The sequence below is a fragment of the Pseudochaenichthys georgianus genome, chromosome 9 (genome assembly GCF_902827115.2).
Source record: "Pseudochaenichthys georgianus chromosome 9, fPseGeo1.2, whole genome shotgun sequence".
NCBI lineage: Eukaryota > Metazoa > Chordata > Actinopteri > Perciformes > Channichthyidae > Pseudochaenichthys > Pseudochaenichthys georgianus.
This window is the reverse complement of record NC_047511.1, coordinates 5804350-5828499: the sequence shown is the minus strand read 5'-3', so window position 1 is coordinate 5828499 and position 24150 is coordinate 5804350. Positions and strand designations below refer to the sequence as shown.

Here is a 24150-nt window from a genome sequence, read left to right as displayed (position 1 = left end):
ATAATTTTATTTTAAGAAGTACACATTCAAGTTGATAGGTAGCAGCAGTATTTATAAGATAAAATAAGTGTAGCACTGTAGAATGAAGTGTGGTATATAAGAGTAGTAAAAGGATTATTGCACATAGTAACGTAAAGATCCCTGTTCAATAATGGATGGACTAACTAGGAGTAGTATTAGAAGAAGATATTGCACATAAGTGTTGCTGTACAGTGGTTTCAGTATTCACAAATCTTGCCTCTGTTGGGGCTAAATGTAAACCTGGATCCACTCAGAAAATGCATTCAATGCATTTTGGCCACCAGAAACCTCTACCGTTGTCCAATTTAGCAGTTTAGTGACAGCAATTGTGTTATCTATCTATCACCCATCCATCAGATAACACAAACCCATGGATGACTCTTCTCAGGCTCTAACACGGCTCTCTTACCCATACAGTTCACTGTATGTGTAGACATCTTCCCATTGTAGGAAGAGAGATGGGTACTTTCAGTCATCATCACAGGAGACAGACCCTGAAGACGGTGTTATCCATGGGCGCTGGAAGGGGGTGCTGAGGGCGCTGCAGCACCCCCTAGCGGCAGGCAGGGGGTGCGGAGCTCCCCTGTCTGAATTATTATTTGACGGTTATTGCTGCTCCCGCTGTGCATAATCTGTGTAATATGTAGCCAATAAATTCCACATTGTTGGCTACAATTCTGTAGCTCCGGACAATTCTACCTCAATAATATAATACACTAACCGTGCTTTACGTGAACTTCATCAAGACACTAGAGAGGACGGCAGGACTGTAATTTCCCGTGTTCAGTGAATGCAACAGAGGCAAGACACCAGACCAATCAGAGAGTTGCATGGAAATAAAAGTGTGCTTGTGTCATTCAAGCTCGGCTCTGTGTGTGTGTGTGTGTGTGTGTGTGTGTGTGTGTGTGTGTGTGTGTGTGTGTGTGTGTGTGCGTGCGCGGAAATACCACATTTAGTATGTGTGAGAGAGGGAGAGAGAGAGAGAGAGAGAGGGACCGGTGCCAGCAGCAGGGACCATGTTGTTAGCATCTGGTTAGCTAGCTGCACTACGGAGCTGTTGGTTCCACAACAAGCTGGAGGAGAGCTCTCCTCTCAGACTGAGAGGCTCAGGTGAGCTAAAGGACTCTGAGTGTTTAGATAGTTCACTTTAGTCTAAGTTATCTCAGTGGGTCTCAAACGGTTTGGTCACAAATTATTCAAAAGATTATTTCCGCGGCACACCTTCATATGATCATTATCGTTATACAAAAAAACAAGAGAATAAGGAAAAACAGTTATGAAATACTATATGGCAGTAAAACAAGAATACAGTTTAAAAGTGATTTGTAAAATATCCATAAAGAAAAAGAACATCTCTTAAGTTTACAATCACAGGCGTCACCTATTTCACCCTTACAATAGTAACGTAGGCCTACAATTTGTTGTCAACACCCGTAGATGCAGGATTTACAATATCAGGCTACAGGATAATCATGACCTATTAGGCAATATCAAAACCTGTAGGCCTAGATATGTATACATACATTACAGTGACAGGCTACAGATTATTATCCCAACTTTCAGGACAAAAACAATCTATTTTACAGGATTAACACAACATTATTGCTACAAATACTTCCCCAGATATACTCCCGCCAAGTGTTGACGGACAAACTGTTCTCAAGATTGCGCAAATATGCCAAATATACTCAAAGTATTCTAATTTATTACATTTCTTTGTGAATGCTATTTCTGAACATTTGACAACAATACTTATTTAACAAATTATACAAATTATACTTTAAGAAGTGGTGAGGAAGTGTTACAATTCACAACTACAATAAATGCAGGAGACAGGAGTAGGCAAGACGTTTAGCAGCAAGGATACAGAGCTCAGAGTTGTTGACTGAATGAGTTCCAAATATTGGCCACCTACTGTGATAAGTCATGGGCAAACATGATTTAAGGGTTGGATTAGGGCTGCACGATATATCGTGTTGTGACGATGATCGCGATATGCGCATGCGCGATATTCACATCGCGAGGACGTGCGATATTAAGTAGGCAAATGAACTCAAACACGTCATGTTACAATTATTTTGCTGCTTGCTACAAAAGGAAAACGTGCGTGGCTCTCATGTCAGGGGTACTTGAGTGAGTGACATGCAGGCTCTGCATGCACAGCAAACCACCAATCACAATCAAATCTCCAAAGCAAACGGACCCGGTGATTAAAGGTAGAAACACTGAATAAAGTAGTTTCATGTGTTTCTCCAGGGCAGTTCGGCGCTGCTAACCGAGCTAGCTCAGCTTGTTGCTCTGATAACTTAAGATCCAGACGTCCGTGACTAAAATCCTTCATCCGGTTAAATATAGTTTAAAAAATACCAATTTTATAGCATTAAAGTTCAAGAAAGGATGGTTTGCGGTTTTCTTCAATTCCTGTATGTTTTCATATCGCAATATATATCGTATGGGGGGGGGGGGAAATCGCAATGTCAGTTTTTTCCAATATCGTGCAGCCCTAGGTTGGATGGAGCATATCAGTATACATTGACTTATGTAATGCTCTGGAACAACTGTGAGCAGATTCAGGCTGTCCCTAAACGTCCAAAGCACTTAACCTGTGCTCCACATACTGACTATAAAAGAAACCAATGTGAATTAGTCTGTTGTAAAATTAAGGGACCACTCCAAATGTTTCAATCTATACATGCATGGCAGCCATTCCATTCCATTGTCTGTGGAATTCCAACACAGACATATGTTGTCAGTAGTTTATGCAATAACATTCAAAAAATTGCATTTTACTCAAACACAAACCTAAGTAGTAACACCAGAGAAACTGATAATGCTGCATATATTTGCTTTGACATAACAGTAATTATACCTCACATCTTCAAAATGTACTTTGACGAGCAAAATATGGTTTATAGTGAAAAAAACACATGTACCACTTGTGCTTCACTCCATCACAACCAAATATAAATGATGGGTGCTTCATGAATGTATGGTCACATGACAAATGTGCACAGTTCCCTAGGATCTGGTCAACTTACCCACTGGCTCAACGTACCCCAGTCTCCCCTACTTTGCTGTCACAATGTAAATGTAAAGGAACTCTGTTTCTGATTAAATAGCATGTAGATTGATATGACATATTTAAAATCACAGAATGTGTGTAAATGAGGCCATTTCATATACAGGCTTTACATTGTAATCTTCAGACAGACACACTGAAGCAGAATCAGTTCAACTGTTGACACACATCAGTTAAATAACAATCGTATTAACATGACATTTCCAGTAACGACCTAAATCCCTCTGAAAGGAGCCCTTCCCCCCTCTGGACATAATCTCTGCTCACTTGTAACATAATGAAAGACTATCTATTGATACAGATTTACAGTACGACTCGTCCACTGTCTCTTCAAATCCCTGATAGAGTTATCCTTCTGAAACAGCTTATCCTTTACAGGGTCGTGGGGGGCTGGAGACAATCACAGCTGACATGAGGCGGGGTACACCCAGGATGGGTCACCTGGCAACCACAGCGCTGAAACATAAAGACGGACACTCCTACATTCATAGGATTAATGGTCGTCTTACTGTGCATGTCTTTTGACTGTGGGAGAAGGATGGAGCTCCCAGAGATACTCCGACAGCCAGGGGGTTCAACCCCAAGAAGTACTCAGACCCTTTACTTCAGTAAAAGTAGTAGTGGTATGGTCTTGAAATAGTCCATTAGAAGTAGAAGCCCCAAATTCAAAATGTTACTAGAAAGTACTTTGAGTTACATAAGAACTCAATGGCACTTACCACAATATTATATTTGTATATAATAATATATATTCCTGTTTCTATCACTAACTTAATGGTGTAGTTTGTCAATCTGAAGCCAATTGTAGATGTTTTTAAAATACTGGGTTGTATTTTTGTATATTGGTAGTGTAAGCAAATCACAAGTTGTTATAAGAAAAAAGTAACAAACTATGAATGTTAAATTAATGTAGTGGAGTAAAAAGTGCTACCGTATATTTGCCTCAGAAATGTTGTAGAGTAGAAGTTAAAGTAGCAACAAATTGAAATACTAAAGTAAAGTCACAAATATGTAAAAATAGTACTGAAGTATGGTACTTAAGTACATTTACTTTGTTACTTTCCCCCACTGTCAAACCTTGAACCCTCTTGTTGTAATGAGACAGTGAGGGCTCCTGCACCATTGCGCCCTTCTGCAAATTATTTATGTCTGATAAAAATGACGACTATATATTTGGCCAATAAAGACAGAGTTTGATAATGTCTATCTTACAGGATTGTAAAGTAGTGATAGTAGTGACATGTTATGGTTAGCATGAAGACAATGACACTGTGACATAGGCTACAGGCAAAAGATAGAGCTCATGACCATTTTAGAGTTCAAATAACATTTTCGTTCCTTTATCTGATTCAAATTGGCCCAATATGGCTGGATGAAATTGGCAATAAAGACTTTCACTGACAACAATTACAGAAGCACCGAAACCTCCCCTCAAATCTCAGCGCACATCAGAGAGGTTCTACACCACGCAGCCTGCATGGGAATTATGCCTGTTAATGGAACACAAAGAATCAATTCAGAACAAAGTGGGCACACATTGTTCAGGCTAACGGAGAGGCTAGCCATTACTGAAATAAGAGATACATCAGCTGAAAAGCAGGAATATATAACTCTATCTGTAGCTGTCCTACATGATTGTGCTAGAAACCAAGTCATGATGAAGTCATCAAACACATTCAGTACCATACAGTTCTGAATGCTTGATATCTGGGTCAACTTTCCCCCAAAACATTATACTTAGATATAGGGATGTCCCGATCACCTTTTTTTGCTCCCGATCCGATTCCGATCATTTGATTTTGACAATCTGCCGATACCGATTTTTCCCGATCCGATCTTTATGCAATGCATTAAGAGAAAAAAAAGGTAACAGATAACGGCTGGTCATCCAACGCGATGAATTCAGCTATCTTGGCTGTTATTGTGTTGGCCTTTTCACTGTTCTGGGGCAGTTTCTCTTTCCTTTTAGAAGTCTCTGAAAGTGTCGGTTGTTTCCGTGCCGTTACCTGAGTGGCCGCTGTGTACTCGTCGTGTTGTTGTTGGTGTTTGTTTCTCAGGTGGCGTATTAGATTGGTCGTGTTGAACGTAGCTCTGTTCTTTCCACCATGCGGAACCTCTGCCTTGCAAACATTGCATCTGGCTGTTACACTGCCTTTGCTTTCAATTTTATAATACTTCCAAACTGCTGACTCTGTCCCGACTCCCGAGTCACCAGCTGAACGTAGCCTCTCGTTAGCTTACTGCTACTATTAGACACTGCGCACACTCTGTTGCCAGATTTCAGAGAAATAAGCAACCAGGTCTATGAAAACAAGCCCAAAGAAAGCAACACATACATGATGTTGTGTAATTTTAAACCAAAACTAAGTCCTCAGGATGACTTTAAGACGTGAACATGGTCATTTTTGTTTTGTAACATTAAATTAAAAAATAATATTTTATATAAAAAAAAAAAATCCCGATCCCCGATTTTTTTCTCCCGATCCCCGATCTTTTGAAAATCACGTGATCGGCTCCGATCCCCGATCACGTGATCGGATCGGGACATCTCTACTTAGATATGCATTAGACTTGTGTATGCTGGAATAAGATTAAAGATGTGGCTGGATGGCCTGTAGAAGCCACAACTGCTAATTTCACCAAGTGAAAGGTTGTTTTTATTCCATGCCTAGAACTGCAAACAAATAAAGGTAGTGCTAATACAGGCGGCTAACTATAGCTAAGCTTAAAAACCTGTTAAACCCCAAGGTCCCCGCCGACGGGGACCTTGGGGTTTAACGGGCTAACGGACATTGGCACAGAACTCAAGATAAAAGTACCCTTATTACTTATCGTAGCTGCACATACAAGATATCCGATTAAAGCTGAGGTTCCACAGATTATTTAGGTATATAGTATCATCATGAGTGATCCGAACTCGCGACAGGGGAGGCAGACACAGACATCACAACACGTACCTTTACGGAGCTTCTAGGGAGATGTCTCACCGTAGCTGTCAATCTGATCAAAATACGTGTTCAATGGCATTAAAACGAGAAAAAACGCAGCTGAATCGGTTAATCCATAGGTTTTTAACATCTCTGTGTATGAAATAAAATAGTTTTTTAAAAACCATGAAATGAGAAAATGAAAACTTTGCCATAGATATTGTGCTTTACCAAATACATTGTTGGAAAGATCTTGACCTGGAGAGTAACATATGTCAGTATGAAGATTGCACATGGCTCCTGCTTTGAAATACTGACCTTTGAACCTTGACCTCGGTGCATGTTTGAAGGCTTATAATTAAGCAACAAAAGGGACTACAGACATGGGACATACTGTTATAGAGAGCTCTTGACCTCAGCTATCATGTGAGTATAGTCAAAACTGTAGGAAAAAAGCTTTAAAAACAACCGCCGAGACGAGAGCTCATGCAGGAGAATTCTACCAAGATACTCAGCTAAACGCTGCCGCGATTAAATGCCATATTATGTTCCAAACTACATCAAGGATTATTTCTGAAACATTATGGAGCTCAAATGCTTTTCTCTCTCGCGGGTTAGAACCTTTTTATATCCTGCTTTTTTACACATGCTCTCTCCAGTACAGCGTTAGCTCTGAGTGTTAGCGATGCTTGCTAATGTAAAAACAGGCCATATTGCTTCCAAAACATGCCGCGTATTGTTTCTGATAGCGACGTTTCTGATAGGGTCGTGGGTATAAAGTCAGCCCACATTTCCGATATTACGTCATATCTGCAGCAAATCTGGATCAGCTCCATTGTACTCCCGTTTTTAGAGATTTGGGTACGGAGGAAAAGAGAGAGGGTTTTATTTTCTGACACATATTTATGTATAAAAGAGATCAAAAAGTGCATTTGGCATGATAGGAGACCTTTAAGATGTATGTTGTCCGTTGCAAAAGTCTCTACATTTGTTGCTACACGGTACTGCACCTCCTTATATTCCCAAATGCACAGACCACCATCAACTTAAAAGTCTCACCGTGTTTCTCAAAATGCGCCAACTGAAAATTGTGCTGTATTGTAGTTAAATAAATGTCTCTACTTTGACTACAAGGATTAGTTCCCTACTTATTGTTCCATGTTTCAGGCTGACCTATATGTCTCATCCCACCCCTCCCCCTCTGTCCAGCTCTTCTCCAAGGCGCCATATGGCCATGGATTAGAAAAAGCCGCATTTCCGAACATCCAAAAATGTCACATTGTTACAGAATACAGGAAGCTACATTAATGTGGTCCAGACACTTCAATCAGCTAGTGACACCGACTTTCAAACATGTTGCAAAGCATTTTAATACACCCTCTCATGAGGAATATTTAAGTATCATTCCAAGTTTTCCTGTAATATTTTACAAACGACTGATTCAGATTATCTCTTTTGAATCTGAAAGACTGAGGCTACTTATGAAGTAAATGTGAGCGGTAGATGAGCACTTCTGCAGTATTTAGTAAATCTGTCCAACTCTCCAAGAGGGGTTTCTGTGAAAAAAGCAGAAACTCAGGTGTGGGAAGCGTTTCAGCGAGAAGGAATTTCTATTTACCTCAAGACATTTTGATCAACTGTCAAACAAGTCAAGAAGAGAAAGCAGGGTCTGGCTCAGGCTGTGCCCAGCAGGGGAGGAACATTGCTACCCCAGACTCGGGATACTGTCACATTGAAGACTCCTGAACCCTACCAACATATTCTCTCTGGAGGCAGCAGATAGGAAGACTTCTGAGGAAGTCTCACCCATAGTCCTGCTAAAGGTTGCTGCGGTAGTTAGGAAGCTCCTCAGCAGAAGAGCGCCAAGTAAAGGAGTCCACGTGTCTTGGGGTCTTATTCATATTGAGCGTGAAATGGATGGTGAGATGGACAAACGGTTTGATGCAGTGTCAGCCGTGATGGTATCTGATTTGTTTTATAATATATATGTTTGAGTGAGCTGAGCCCAAAATCCAAACTTTCTAGTAGTCCATCTACATACTAACCTTCAGCTATGGTCACGATCTTTGGTAAGGGACCAACAGAATAAATCTACTCATAAACCAGCCGAAAATGAGTTTCCTTCATGGATGGCTAGGTTCAGTAGAGATAGGGGAATGAGAACAGACATCCTTTGTGTCAAAAGAAGCCAGTTAAGGTGGTTCATGTATTGGGTCATAGGCGCCATCCCTTGTTTATTTTTTGGGGCATGTTTAATTTAAAGGAGAGCCCCAAGTTTGATCAGGAACACACTGGAATGATTTTATATTTTATCTAGGGAAACACCACCAGAAGGAGCGGGAAAACATTGATTAGTTGGTGAAGGAAGAACAGTATATCAACATTAAGTAGAACCTTAGTCAGGCCCTCATCCTGCCATGCATGATACCATTTTAAAGCCAAACATGATGAAGATTGTTCCTTCTATGCAGTTTTTCCCAACAACGAGTCATCTATGGTGCACAACTACAGTTTTACATGGACAGTGACAGAATCCATGTTGACCTGATCTGAAATTGAAAATCAGGACAAGGACAATCAGACTTAATCTGATCAGACTGAAAGATATAGTGAGGCAAAAGTAGTGGACATTATCCGACAAAACCAGAGAGAAAAAAGTAATTTTATGAGTTGTCTTGCCTTTCACAGTTCTACCTCTCGTGGGATAGAGACCACCAACTTAATCATTAGCATATATTACAATTTGCAAATGTAACATTGCATCAAGGTTATCTGAATCAGATCAGCAGCTAACAGTGATTGATGAATCATATTTTACTTTCACCTCTTTCGAACACTCAAAGCAGCCCATCGCAATGTTAGGGATTAACAAGAAGTTATATAGGTAAACTAAAAAAGCCCAACAGGCTGCAGATCCAAGTGTTTGGGTTAAGGTTAGGGCTAGACACATTGTTTACTCAAGAGAGCTTGTTTCAAGTCGGGTTGATTTATAGTTATTAATCAGCATTTTCTATTTATCTCTTTAAACAAAACTGTTAACACTTTTACAAACCATGTACAATAGGACATGGTTTGTTTGGGTTGAAACTGATTCAGAGCTCTGAGGCTGGACGGGGAACTGGAACGTGTCAGGGATTAGAGATATTTATTGTTTCAGGCCGAGCTGAGCTGCTGTCAGCAGTATGTGAGCGCTGTGCAGAGCGCTGTGAATGTGTTAGTGTGTCAGACAGACTTCCCTCTTCTCCCTACAGGTCCTCTTGTTTGGCTCCTGACAGTCATACAGCCCAGGAGTTTAAACAAGTTGAATCAAGATCAATTACAAACTATTTCACCTTAAGCCATGCTGTCTTCACTTCAATTTGTATCACTTAGGGGCACATCTATGTGTATTCACATTCAGGAAACCAACACAGAAATGGGTGTTGGGGAGAGTGTACTGATTACAGAATGTGTATTGTGTACATACCTCCATTGAAGCTAAAGTAAAAAAATGCTGATCCCTGATGAATACCCATCCTAAAAAGATCCGCACGAGCTACTGATTCATAGAACAACCATTGGCTGGACGTGACGTGATAACGAAAAGGGTACCGTTTAGAGATGTCCCGATCCGATCACGTAATCGGGGATCGGGGCCGATCACGTGATGTTCAAAAGATCGGAATCGGGAGAAAAAGATCGGGGATATTTAAAAGAAAACATTTGTATTATTTTATTTAATGTTACAAAACAAAAATGACCATGTTCACGTCTTAAAGTCATCCTGAGGACTTAGTTTTGGTTTAAAATTACACAACATCATGGATGGCCTGTAGAAGCCACAACTGCTAATTTCACCAAGTGAAAGGTTGTTTTTATTCCATGCCTAGAACTGCAAACAAATAAAGGTAGTGCTAATACAGGCGGCTAACTATAGCTAAGCTTAAAAACCTGTTAAACCCCAAGGTCCCCCATCATGTATGTGTTGCTTCTGTTGGGCTTGTTTTCAGACCTGGTTGCTTATTTCTCTGAAATCTGGCAACAGAGTGGGCGCAGTGTCTAATAGTAGCAGTAAGCTAACGAGAGGCTACGTTCAGCTGGTGACTCGGGAGTCGGGACAGAGAAAATGTCAGGAGTTTGGAAGTATTATCAAATTGAAAGCGAAGGCAGTGTAACAGCCAGATGCAATGTTTGCAAGGCAGAGGTTCCGCGTGGTGGAAAGAACAGAGCTACGTTCAACACGACCAATCTAATACGCTACCTGAGAAACAAACACCAACAACAACACGACGAGTACACAGCGGCCACTCAGGTAACGGCACTGAAACAACCGACACTTTCAGAGACTTTTAAAAGGAAAGAGAAACTGCCCCAGAACAGTGTAAATAACAACAGTCTCATGGAGCACTTGGAGCCACGTTATGAGTTGCCTTCTCGTCACTACGTTACAGAGAAAGCTCTGCCTGCCCTTCACAACAAGCTTCGTGGCCACCTGCAAGCCCTGTTAACAGACGTGCCTGCTTTCGGATATACCACAGACGTATGGAGTTCTTCTGTGTGTCCAATGTCACTCCTTAGCTTCACTGCACAGTGGATCAACTCCCGTTTAATTTACAACATGCGGCCTTGCCAGCTCAGAACTTTCGCGGATCTCACACAGCAGATCGTGTGAGAGAAGCGATCGAGGGGATGCTTAACAGTTGGGGAATAGATAAGCCATGTCATTTTACGGGACAACGCGCGAAATATGGTGAAAGCCATGGATGATTTTTTTCTCTTATGCATAAAGATGGAATCGGGAAAAATCTGCATATTGTCAAAGTCAAATGATCGGAATCGGATCGCGAGCAAAAAAAGGTGATCGGGACATCGCTAGTACCGGTGCACCAACTTGTGGTTTGTTTACAAATAAAATGTCAGTGAATATGGGCCTTGTGGGAGTTTACACCATGTAGAAAGATTAGCCACATGATGAGAAAACAGGCTGAGCTGCAACAAGGCGATGCTAACAGTTTCTTAATTAGTTAGTTAGCATTAGGTATACAGTAGGTAGATGTTAAGCTAAAAAGGCTTTTGAAGTAGTCACCGGTGCCTTGTTCAAGGGCACCACGGCAGGGCACAGGAGGTGAACTGGGACCTCTCCAAGTACCAGTCCACACTCCATATTTTATGTCTGGTCGGGGACTTGAACCGGCAACCCTACAGCTCCCAGTCCAAGCACCTACTGACTGAGTCACTGCCGGACAGTTAAATAATGTAATGTGTTTTCATATGCTTGCAAGAGGTGTGGGTACAGTGACGAAGGTAACTTCGAAGGTAACTTCGTCACTGTGGACTGACGGCTTCGTGCTTTGCATATTGCACATATTTTGAAAAGTGTTCCCTTTCCCCATGTCTGTTGCTGTTGATTGTGTGCACCTGGTGCCCTGTGTTGTCTCCTCCCCCTCACCTGTGTCTTGTTGGGTTAATTAGTGTGGGTATTTAGGCTCTGTGTCTCCTGTTTTGTTGGGTGTGTGAGACCCTTGTGGCTGGTGACTGTGCTCACGTGAACAGCAGATTGAGGCTGTGTCATGTGCCAGTGAGTAATAAATGCCCACACCGGGTTGTATTTTGGACGTTCTGCCTCTGCCTCCTTGCTTGGTCGGGCCGCTCGACGGTCAGTCTCACAGGTACTACTCGTGTTTATGTGGAATAGATCCTTTGCTCAGACATGACTGCCATTAAAGCACTGTACCTGTAGGAACTTGCATTCTGACAGTAAGCTGGAAGCAACCCGTGCCCCTCCCTCTAAATCTGACTGGCCTAAGATTGGTTCACATTTTTTAAAATCTGTCTTTAAACAATACTCACGTATCCATATTTCAGACAGCGGAGGCCTCATATTATCCTCAGATTAACTTTAGAATGCATATCCTAATGACTAGTATCGACAGGAGGAATGACTGCAGCAAGCCAAACCAGGTTTTGGACACCTAAATGACAGACAAAAGAAAATAAATCCTTTAAGCCAATACTTAACCCAGATGAAATCCTCCAGGCCAGCCTGGTCCTGACAGCAGAAACCAACCTGCATATATATATATATATATATATATCAGGGTTTCCGCTAGGATTTTTTCTCGCCGGTCAAATGTCCGGGCAGAATTCATTTTACCGGACTAATTTGAAACTTACCGGTCATATTTCAATAATAATAATAAGAGTTGTGTAGCAGAGTTTCCGTTAGCAGGTAATTACCGGACTATGAGCAGATATGCTTCAGTTTAAAACTCAGTTCACGGGCTCATTTTTATATTTCTTCAGTTTATAATCGTAACAGATCGAAAAATTCAGATTCATTTTTCAATAAATGATTCCACAAACAACAAACAACATAATTATTACATTCAAACAAACTACTTGTAGTAGATAACGTACATTATTCAGAAGTTTACATCAACTTTGAATAATAACACGGGAGAAACGGATCCTCTCCCTCCCCCTCTCTCTCTCTCCTGACAGCACGTCAGTTCCTCATGCAGCTCCTGCAGCTCGCTAAACAGAGGGCGGCTCCGGTTACACTTCACTCGCGTTTATGTCCATATCGATCAGATCCAGCTCTCCTGATCGGCCTTCATAGAGAGCACCGATCCAACTATTGAGAGTGAATATCGGCCGATAATGACCGGCGGCCGATCGATCGGAGCCTCCCTAATTATTACCAGACATTTTGACCGTCAGGTTTTGAATTTACCGGTTTTTTATAAATTTTACCAGCTAAAAACCGGTAATTACCGGCTAACGGAAACCCTGATATATATATATATATATATCTCTCTCTCTCTCTCTCTCTCTCTCTCACCTAACCAAGTCTTCACCCTAAAATTAATGATCCCCTATGGGGACCTCCATTTTGTCCCCATAAGGGAGGCGAGTCCCCACACGTGACTGTGTAGACAGATTTAGGTCCCCACAAGTATAGTAATGCTAGGCCACACACACACACACACACACACACACACACACACACACACACACACACACACACACACACACACACACACACACACACACACACACACACACACACACACACACACACACACACACACACACACACACACACACACACACACACACACACACACACACACACACACACACACACACACACACACACACACAGAGCTGTGTTGGCCGGCCCTGTGCCTAAATCGCTAAACAGGACTCAACGGGTCAATAACCGGTATCTTAATATAAACAGAGGAGGGAAGTAACTAAGTACATCTACTCAAGTACTGCGCTAAAGTATAATTTTGAGATACTTGTACTTTACTTGAGTATTTCCCATGCTACTCTACTCCACTACAATTCAGAGGTAAATGGTGTACTTCTACTCCACTACATGTATGTAATACCTTTAGTTACTTCACAGATGTGGATGAATGATGTGAAATATAAGTGTTGAATCAGACTTTAGTTCCACCTGGAGTAAATCCACCAGCTACCCTGCAGTCTACAAAGTACTTCAGACTAGCTGCACCTTTACCAGCTTTGAGAACACTTTCATGATCAATCATTATAAAACATATATATATTATTATGAAATGGACCAATCTGCACAACGACTACTTTGACTTTTGGTATTTTAATTATATTGTTATGCTAATGCTTTTGTACTTTTACTTTAACATTTTGAATGCTGGACTTTTACTTGTAACAGAGTATTCCTACACTCTGGTACTTCTACTTTTACTCAAGTACAAGATCTGAATACTTCTTCCACCTCCGAATATAAATATTGATTGCAAAGAGTATGACTAAAACGGATCAGTTGCAATGACAAAGACAGACTTTTCAGATTGTTCAGCCGCTTTAAGCAAACTCTCATAAACGTTGTTTTCACTCGCTCTTTTTGAAGAAACAGCCCAGCTGACCGACAGAGAGAGAGTAGCTGGGAACACAGGGGAACATTCAGCAGCTGGAGAGACAGAGACTTCTCAGAGGCCCAACCCAGCCACACCGTGCCCTCCTGGAAGAGTGACAACACAACTTTACTGGGCAAACACTCCGAGTGCACAGGGTGAAAGGTCTGGATATGGTATTTATCAATTATTTAAATCCGCTTATCAACTGTAAACTTAAAGCGACAGTGGAGCGGAGGCCTCGATCATTCAACATAAACACAATGAGAGATGTATTTGATTGATCAGCTGTCAGTGAAATGATGCTTCACTAAGCGCAGCAGAGAAACGATTTGTCATGGACGCCGGCGATAGTGATCACAAATATTCCGAAAAGGTGGTTTTCACTTTATGAAAAAAAATAGTACAAGTATTTTTAATATAGAGGTGTAAATGAATTAACATGAAATATAGAGTGAAACCATGTTTATTATTGATAAAGGCTAGAACAGAAAACAAATGTCTGAGTGACCTGTACTGCTTTCTGCCATCTGAATGGCCAATAACATCTAATGTGTCCATGTTCCTTTTAATAAACAATGGTACATATGTACGCTAAATGTTATATTTTCCTTTATGTGAACACATGAATCACATCAATAATTCTGCATGCATTACTGAACATGGGATTTTTGTTATTCTTTTTTTGTAATTCTTTATTTATTTGGAGTCACATTATATTAAAAGTGCAGTTTTGCAAATCATATATTTTTAGAGACCCGAAAATGACAAATTAAATACAGAACAAAAATAGTAAAATAAAATAAGCAATCAAATGTTTAAAAGAAGTTCCTTGGTTTTCTCCTCTGGGAATAAGCTTCTGTTATTGAAGTTTGTCCAGTGCTTAAACTAATGACAGAGGCTTCAGCACATGCTTGATCCACAGACGTATAGATGTGCTCACTCAGAGACTGAACATCATCCAGAGCCTCTGTTCCCTACATGTGACTCCTGTCTGCTTCCTGCATGCTGGGAGGGATCAGTGCAGCCTCGAGATGTAAAAGCTATCACATTATTTCATAGTGAAGTCATTTTGAAGCTGCAGCCAGAAGAGCTTGAGAAAACACTGAATGGAGTTACAGAGAGCAGAGATTTCCTAAGCAGGAATGCAGACGTTATAAACATCTCAAATGAATTCTCCTTCATTGAACTATAACAGGGAAACTGCTCAAGTAGGCACACAAAGAGGATGTCTTTCCTATATTTAAATGTGTGTCAAATAGGTGCAGAATCATCCAATGTCATTCAGTTAACCTACAAAAACAATGCAAAGCACAGCTGGAGCACTTAGTCAATGTGCATGTGTTGTGGGTATGGTGAAATCAATGCTTTATCCTACCTGCTGTCATCTATCTACACACCCTGCGTGTAATATGGAAGTGGATGTATTAATGCGCCACTGGCTGCTTAAACTAGGCTCTTTAACTTTAGGGTCCCATTGTAAGCAATGTTTAAATTCTGGAAACAGCTTTGCTTTGTGGTGAATGTACAGTATAAGTAATGTATTACACACAAGCTTAATGTGGTAATTGTATTGACCCTGTGTGTTTTTTTTTACAATAAATAGTTACAGATATAGCAATTCATATGTAATTTCATTATTCGTTTTTTTATTAAGAATACAACGTTAATTATGGACAATTTAAATGTCTGTACACTCCTTTTATGAATGATTAGACAATTTAAAATGTAATAATGGAATGTGGAGAATTATACATCTTTTCAGCAGTACTGTTAGTGAATTGGAGAATGGATTTGATTGTTAATAGTATAATAAAAGGGTATATTTTACATGTCAACAACAATAAAGCCACAGCTCACTGCTCACTTTGTTAATGTTCAATGTAGTAAGCATTCATTGTTACTGTGTTGTAACTGTGAGAGTGAGTTTCTGTGATTCAGCTTTTGTTCCAAATCAACTGCTCTTTACATGGAAATAAATAAGTGAATCTATCAGTTTAAGGTAATGGAGCTTCTTAGGATATTTGAGGCTGATCCAGAGAAACACAGATGTGAACTTCCTGTTCTTATCAGAGGCATCAATCTAACAGTGAGCTGAAGACCTTCTCTTTTAATAAAGCCCATAGTTAGGGCTGGTTTCACATTATTCCGTATGTTTGTTCTCCTGGGTCCTACATTTGATGGTATCTTATTTTAATTGTATTGTTTTTATTTTATTTGTATTGTCTTTTGTTGTATTTAATTCATTGTATTTTTATTTTACAATCTATCTTGTATTTTCATTATTTTCCTGTAATTGTATTTATCTTTTAGCACTGTCATTCATGTTTGTTAATCTGTCAACCCCACTGAGGGTAACTGTGATATTGGGCTATATACACTTTGATTTGATGTGATACATAGCCTACTACTTGCTTCAATTAAAATACATTGAGAGGCAATAGTCTACCTAAAAACACGTTTTAATTTCGAGTTCACACCATTGGTTGAAATATGAAAGCAGCAGCAGTGATGTGAACGGAGCCTCCAGTCTGGTTTTATAGTTTGGGTTGATCGTGCCTTTTGCGTCGTGACTATAGGATACTTGTGTTTCTTTACATGACCAATCTGTCTCCCTGTTTTAACACACTTTGATGGGGAAATAGTAATTTAAACTGCACTAGTATTTACTTTACCATATTCCATTATGGTCAGACGCATCATAGTCTGAGAGAGCCTAGATTAAAATATAATCCAGAGTATCCTACCTTTGGGTTACATTACATGGCCATGCATTTCGAAGACTCCCAATTCCAGGTCAAACCATTAAAATATTCCATGTTTTCAGGTGTTTAAAAAAATAGATACCGAGGTTATCTGGTCCTTCCAAAACTACACATTCACTTTATATAAAAGCGATTTAACGGTAAATCCGTGCAAAAATAAAGTAGGGTAACGCTGGGTTTAGCCTGAAAAAAAGTGGCTCCAGAACTCCAAACTCCACTCATCAGATATCCACTGCATGAAAACCCATCCAGGAATGCAGAAAAGAGTTGGATTACAGTCATTAATGTGCTGCGTTTGCCTTTCTGCTCAGGTATGGGTGATGTGTTCAGGGACCTGATGAGCTCTCTCTCGGCGGAGGGCGGAGTCAGCATTCTGTCGAGACGGCTGTTTTCCCTGAGCTCCGCCTGCCAGGCTGCACTTCCGCCCGGCCTGCCCAGCTGCTTGGACCGTGCTCTGTAGGATATACCGCGTTGGGATGGGAAAAAGTATATGTAGGCTACTCAACAGAGGAAGAGAAGTACTCACATCTTGTATTCAAGTAAAAGATGAAATGCCAAAGTGCAGGAATACTCTGTAACAAGTAAAGGCCTGAATTCAGAATGTTACTCAAGTAAAGGCACAAAAGTATAAACTAAGCACTATTTTGACATACTTGTACTTCACTTTGGTATTCTTCATTTTATGCTATGTTGAACTTTTTACTCCCCCCATGATATAACACTCAGAAGTCATAACCTACTGGATACTTTGTTCATGTAGGCCTACAGCAGTACGTTAGTTTACTTATTTTTTACAACGTATTCTAAAAAGTAACAATAAATATCTCAACCTTTACAAACTACAACATTAAAATGAAACAACATGTAAAAAGATAAAACCATGATATTATTCTATAGGCCTACTTAGAAAAGGGAGAGATTACTTTTGATATTTGAAGTACATTTTGCTGATGTATATTTTTACAGTTAGAAACTGGTTAATGCATTTATATCAGAATGCAATTTAAAAAAAGGTTTGAGCCTGCACAACTTAAAAGTCTATACACTTATTGCATGAAGGGTGGGAAGGTAGAAAATATAATAATGAAATGTTGAGAATTAAACATATTTTCAGTACAGGCATTACCAGTGGTGAACTGGGGAATTGAAATAGATTTTGTTATCGATAAAATATATTTTTTAAATACATGTTTGACAAAAAAAAATGCACAGTTTACGGCTCACCTGGAGGCATCAAATCAGTATAGTTGTCAGAATTGATGAAACCCAACGAAGCCTGAGAGCTTATTTCCATTTTTGTCTCTAAAGAAGTTCCACTGGGAACACTGTTTTCTCACTGTTCTGGGGCTACTCATTTAGCCGAAGGATGTCAAAACAGGGGGAGGACGGCTTGAAGCCACAGAGTCTTGAAATAGGCTTAGGAGGACCAAGTTAAGCATATGGCATTGCCCATGAGGCTTTGCGTAAATTAAATCAGGAAGACTACCTTTACGTTCATTCATTCTCATTTCTCCGTCACTCCTCAGCCACATCTATATGCTGATTGTGTTATGTTATAGTTAAACAAGATGTTACCTCCAACAGCCAATCACTGTGCTGATGTCAAACTTTAAATCTGACCTCCATCCACCTCCTGTCATCACATATAGCGCATAGGTCCAGCTCTAGAAGTCCTCTCCTCACCAAATGCAGATCTCCAGCATCCTCTTTATCCCATCAATGTCCCCAGCAGTGTGTAGAAAAATCTCACTATGGAATTACTGTTTGCCATGTGAGTAAGCTTGTTTTCTAAGATTTTTCTTAAAGCTCCCATGGCATGGCCATTTCTACTAATCATAATTCCATTGTTGATGTCTAGTCTACTAAAATACATTTATATTTTTCAATGTTCCAAAATCACATTTGGTTTCTCATACAGCATCTCTGTATGTGTATATTCACTCTCTGTCCTAAACGGCTTGTTGGAGCTCCTGCCCCCCCCCCCCCTTCCGAGTCCACCGCCGTTACAGCGGAACATCAGTGATTATGTGTTACAATGGCGTTAGCAACCAGAAAATGACACCAGTAATGACAAACAGGTGAGAATGCTGCGTGGGGTCTGGGTGCCGTGTTGGAGGGACGCTGCGTGGCTCGCTGCTGTGATGAGCGGACAGTGTGAGCTAGCTTGCTGCGGGGGATATATCTGCGAGATAGCGAGACACAGCAAAAAACACACACACACACACACACACACACACACACACACACACACACACACACACACACACACACACACACACACACACACACACACACACACCACACACACACACACACACACACACACACACACACACACACACACACACACACACACACACACACACACACTTGCAGCCTGGCTGTGAGTCTGCGTGTGTGCTCAGAACAAGCCCAGGACAAGCCCCGCCGCGTCTCGCTATACACCCCCAGTTTCCACCGGGTCCGTCTGCGCGTTATGGCTGCGCCGCGTTACGGCTGCGCCGCGGCGGTCGTAAGGATCGCGGCCACTCTAGTCAACGCACCGCGTTACGGCTCAGACGCGTCCCAGAAGCGGCTCGGCGCAGCGCTTCTCTAAAATTACCCCTAGTTTCCACTGACCCCTAGTTTCCACCAGGTCCGTCTGCGGCGGGTTACGGCTGCGCCGTGATTTTGGTCCGGCCTCCTCCGGCGTCATACCCTACCGGGCGCGTTTCACGAGCGTTTCAGAAGCATTACGGAAGCGGAGCGTCGTGCATGCCAGCTCGCAGTTCTTGTTGATTTGGGCATATTTCCTGGACATTTTGTACTTCTACAAGAAAGTAAGTAGGCTACGTAGTTAAATGGTTTATTTTTGTGTCTGTTTAAATCGTGTTTATTGTTGTTATTTCCTATTTTGTTGTGTTGTAGACTACAGACATAATTAATAATAATTGTAATAGTCCAGTTAAAAACAACATGAATCAAAGATGGGTTGCTGTATTTTAGTGGTAAAAAAAATGCATTCATCATCATAATTATTCTATATAATTTACACACAGTGCCTGTAAACCGAAGGAGAACGCTGGTGTTGTCCTCGTAAAAAAGATGCGTTGTGTCATATAAAAAGTGTTTTTCCACTTCCAATATAAAAACTTCGTCGTCCATTGTGCGTGTCGTTGTGGAGACGATGTAGTGATGTGAAATTAGTTTATTTGGGGGGTGGGCCGGATGCTGTCACCGTTCCACTTCCTGCCCGACATTACCTTACGGCTGCGTCGCGTCGGAAAATAGACTTCAATCCTATTTAGAGCGGAGCCCAGCGGCGAGACGCTTCTGGGACGCTACTGAGCCGTAACGCGGCGCGTCTGGTGGAATAGCACCCATTGACTAGAGTGGCCGCGATCCTTGCGGACGCCGCAACGCGCCCGTAACGCGCCGCAGACGGACCCGGTGGAAACTAGGGGGTCCGTCTGCGGCGCCCCCAGTTTCCACTAGGTCCGTCTGCGCCGCGCTGCGTCACGGCTGCGCCGCGGTTTTGGTCCGACCTCCTCTAGCGCCATAACCCACCGGACGCGTCCCAGAAGCGTTTCAGAAGCGTAGAGCCGTGCGTGCAGGCTCGCAGTTTTGTTATTGATTCGGGCATCCTGGACATTTGTACTTCTACAAGAAAGTAAGTAGGCTACGTGGTTAAATGTTTTATTTTTGTGTCTGTTTAAATTGTGTTTATTGAATGGCTCTGTACTGTACCTACAAGTATTAATTAACTTTAAAACATTAATATGTAGTTGTTACCTTCCACTCCACAAACTGCAGCGACTAAAAACCAGGCCTTGTCCTTTCTGATGTTGTCCTTGGAGTAAGCATTGGTTACATCATATATAAGTGTGTTTTTCCACTTCCATGATGAAAACCTCGTCGTCCATTGTACGTATCATAGTGGAGGTGTTGTGATGAAGGAGGGGGGTCTGCTAAATTAGTATATGTGGGGGATGGGCCTGGCCCGGATGCTCACCTTTCCACTTCCTGCAAGGGGGGGCTGCCTGCCCGACCTTATGTTACGGCTGCGCCGCGGCAAAAACAGCATTCATCCTAATTTTAGAGAAGCGCTGCGCCGAGCCGCTTCTGGGAGGCGTCTGAGCCGTAACGCGGCGCGTCTGGTGGAATAGAATCCATTGACTAGAGTGGCCGCGATCCTTACGACCGCCGCGGCGCAGCCGTAACACGGCGCAGCGCAGACGGACCCGGTGGAAACTGGGGGTTACAGGCGCGTTGCAGCTGCGTTGCGGCTGCGCCGCGGCGTCCGCAAGGATCGTGGCCACTCTAGTCAATGGGTGCTATTCCACTACACGCGCCGCATTACGGCTCAGAAGCGTCCCAGAAGCGTCTTGCCGCTGGGCTCTGCTCGAAATAGGATTGAAGTCTATTTTTTGACGTGACGCAGCCGTAAGGTAATGTCGGGCAGGAAGTGGAACGGTGACAGCATCTGGCCCACCCCCCAAAACCGGTTCCTTCTCCTCCCCCCATCCCTCCTCCCCCCATCCCTCCTCTGTAGTCTTTCCAGTAGGAAAATAAAGGCCAGCGTTCTCCTTCGGTTTACAGGCACTGTGTGTAAATTATATAGAATAATTATGATGATGAATGCATTTTTTTTACCACTAAAATACAGCAACCCATCTTTGATTCATGTTGTTTTTAACTGGACTATTACAATTATTATTAATTATGTCTGTAGTCTACAACACAACAAAATAGGAAATAACAACAATAAACACGATTTAAACAGACACAAAAATAAACCATTTAACTACGTAGCCTACTTACTTTCTTGTAGAAGTACAAATGTCCAGGAAATATGCCCAAATCAACAAGAACTGCGAGCCGGCATGCACGACGCTCCGCTTCCGTAATGCTTCTGAAACGCTCGTGAAACGCGCCCGGTAGGGTATGACGCCAGAGGAGGCCGGACCAAAACCGCAGCGCAGCCGTGACGCGGCGCAGCCGTGACGCGGCGCAGCCGTGACGCGGCGCAGCCGTGACTCGGCGCAGCGCGGCGCAGACGGACCCAGTGGAAACTCAAGGCTGAGTTCAGGCTGAGAAATCCGCGGAGCTGCAGCTGAGAAAAGATTGAGTGTGTGTGTGTGAGGAAGTCCACCGATTGGTACGTTACGTCACTATACCCAACACGTCACTGTACTTACTAAGAAGAAAACAATTGAAAAAGAGAAATCTCCAACGAGGCGTTTTGGGGCAGCACAGACAGGTCTTTTCTGTGTTACGGAGCGTCCACACTACAGCTTCAAAAAAAGCTTGGAGCTGGGCGTGTCTGTAGCTTGGGGATTTTATTCAAGCAACACGACCAACAACCAATCACATGAATCTCCCGCCCCCGACATACAAAGCAAAAAACCCCAGGGATTTTATGGGAGCAATATATATATAAACTCCCCAAACAGGCGAAAACCTACCAGTTTCACCCACTGTCTCTGCCACCATGCCTGGTTCCTCCGGTTGTATCCCGGTAGCGGCGGTAGGTGAAGAGGGTCTGGTCATACAAAACCGGGTGATTTGCTACAGCGATAATTAGTTTCTCCTCCAACTTTTTTTGAAATATAGAAATGAACGGCGGGATATCTCTCCCAGCTTAAACACGGTTTTATTGGCTACGGCTTGAGCTGTCAGATTTTCCGAAACGGGATTTGATTGGCTGGCGCTGGCTACTCCGGCGTCGCTGGCTACTCCGGCGTCGCTGGAGACGGCGGAGACGGACAAAGATCATTAACTAAAATAGTAAACACAAGAATCTCTGTTAGAATATCAAAAGAGATTTACAGAAAGGAATTACAAACCAAATATAATTCACAACGTGTACATTTATTCATTCGACAGACACATTTGTCCAATGCAACATTCAGTTAAATGTAAATAAATAGTTGGCATATAGGCTACAGCTAAAACTCCTAATCACCATGTTTATAAAAAATGGTGGATTTCTTTAGGCATGTATTTATTGTAATGACTTGCAGCCTGCTGAAGGCAATGTCCACAGAGGATGATTTCTAACTTTTTCACTTGACGTTGGTATTAAAGATCAGACCAGTGCCCTGTACAGGATTTGCGGTTAGCGAGGTAACTTCAGGGTTAACTCTGGGTTTCCGGTCCTACGACGCTGGTTCACTTCTTACTGGGGTAGATCTCCATGGTAACTTATGCTGAACACCAAACCTGCTCCGGAGCAGGTTTGGTGTTTTATTTTTCATTTACTCTTAATATATGTATTTTTGTTTTATTATACTTTATGTGTTTTACTCTTTGTTTTTATGATATACTGTTGTTTAATTATATGTATTTATATGGGAAAGCACATTGTAACTATGTTTTGAAATGTGTTGTATAAATGAAGTGTATTATTATATTATCTCTGAAGACATATTAATGTCGACTTTTTTAAAATGCAGGTTTTAAATCCTGGGTTTTGTTTAAGTAGCCACACTTAGCTATTTAGGCGTATTGTATATTTACTGCACTCAAAGAAATAACTCATTGGATTAACTCAATTTGATTGTTGGCAGGTTTTCCATCCAATAAAATGTATATATGTGGCACAAACTCAAACTAATGACATCCATGCAGTATAATGTAAATGCAGTCTGCAGACAAGACGGCAGGCGAAAAACCTTTTAAAATGCTTGTTTTCTGAATGGAGATTGGGTCGTCCAGGCTAAGCTAACGTTGTATATGCTCACTCCACACTCATAACAACGGCCTACAGACATAAATAAACCAGCGACTGTATTCGCCATGACACAGGCAGTCTGTGGTTTGTACTTGTTTAACTTTTGAACAGTTTCTGAACAGATATGAGGAGCTGTGATCTCTGTGTGCTAACTGCTAACAGCTAATGGCTGATGTTTTCTGGTTGAACGTCAGTAACAGCAGGCTGAGATTCTCACCGCTGATTGGCTTCCGCGAGAACGCGTCACGTGAATTTGACGCTCGAGTTGAAAAAATTGAACTCTCGCGTTTGATCACAGTTCAATCGCCTCAATCGTGTGATTCGCGCCGCGTCCACCGCTTCATGCTCGCCGTCGGAGCGAATTCGCGTCTGTCTGCGTCTCTGCATTAACTTTACATGTAATCGCGCCGCCCCCAAACATCGCATCCGGTGTGAACGCAGCATTACACATGATAGAAAACATGGTTTAGTTTGTTTTATTTTGAAATTGACATCATTCAAAACAATCCTCCATTCCACTCAATACAGTGTTTTAAAAATGAATGAATTCACACTGAAAGATGAAAAACATTTCTGAAAGATAATAAAAAATTTAAAATGGCAGAGAAATGGAACTCCTAGAATTAACTTACAAATCTCCCTTTGCCAAATACAATGAATACAATGAATACAATATAACAGGGTATATGGGTGCACTGCTCTTCTAACAGGGAAATAAAACACATAACATAAAGAGTGCAAACACCAACATATGGAAATAGAG

General features: G+C 41.7%; 1 protein-coding gene across 1 annotated transcript in view; it reads right to left on the bottom strand.

Annotated features, from left to right (window-relative positions):
• The window catches only part of LOC117451926 (PDZ domain-containing protein 2-like), a 41350-nt gene extending 24365 nt beyond the window's left edge, over window positions 1-16985 (bottom strand). The window contains exon 1 of the mRNA XM_034090298.1: window positions 16658-16985. The gene's annotated coding sequence lies outside the window, so the exon portion shown is untranslated. The remainder of the gene's footprint in view (window positions 1-16657) is intronic.
• Between the last annotated feature and the right edge of the window lie 7165 nt (window positions 16986-24150).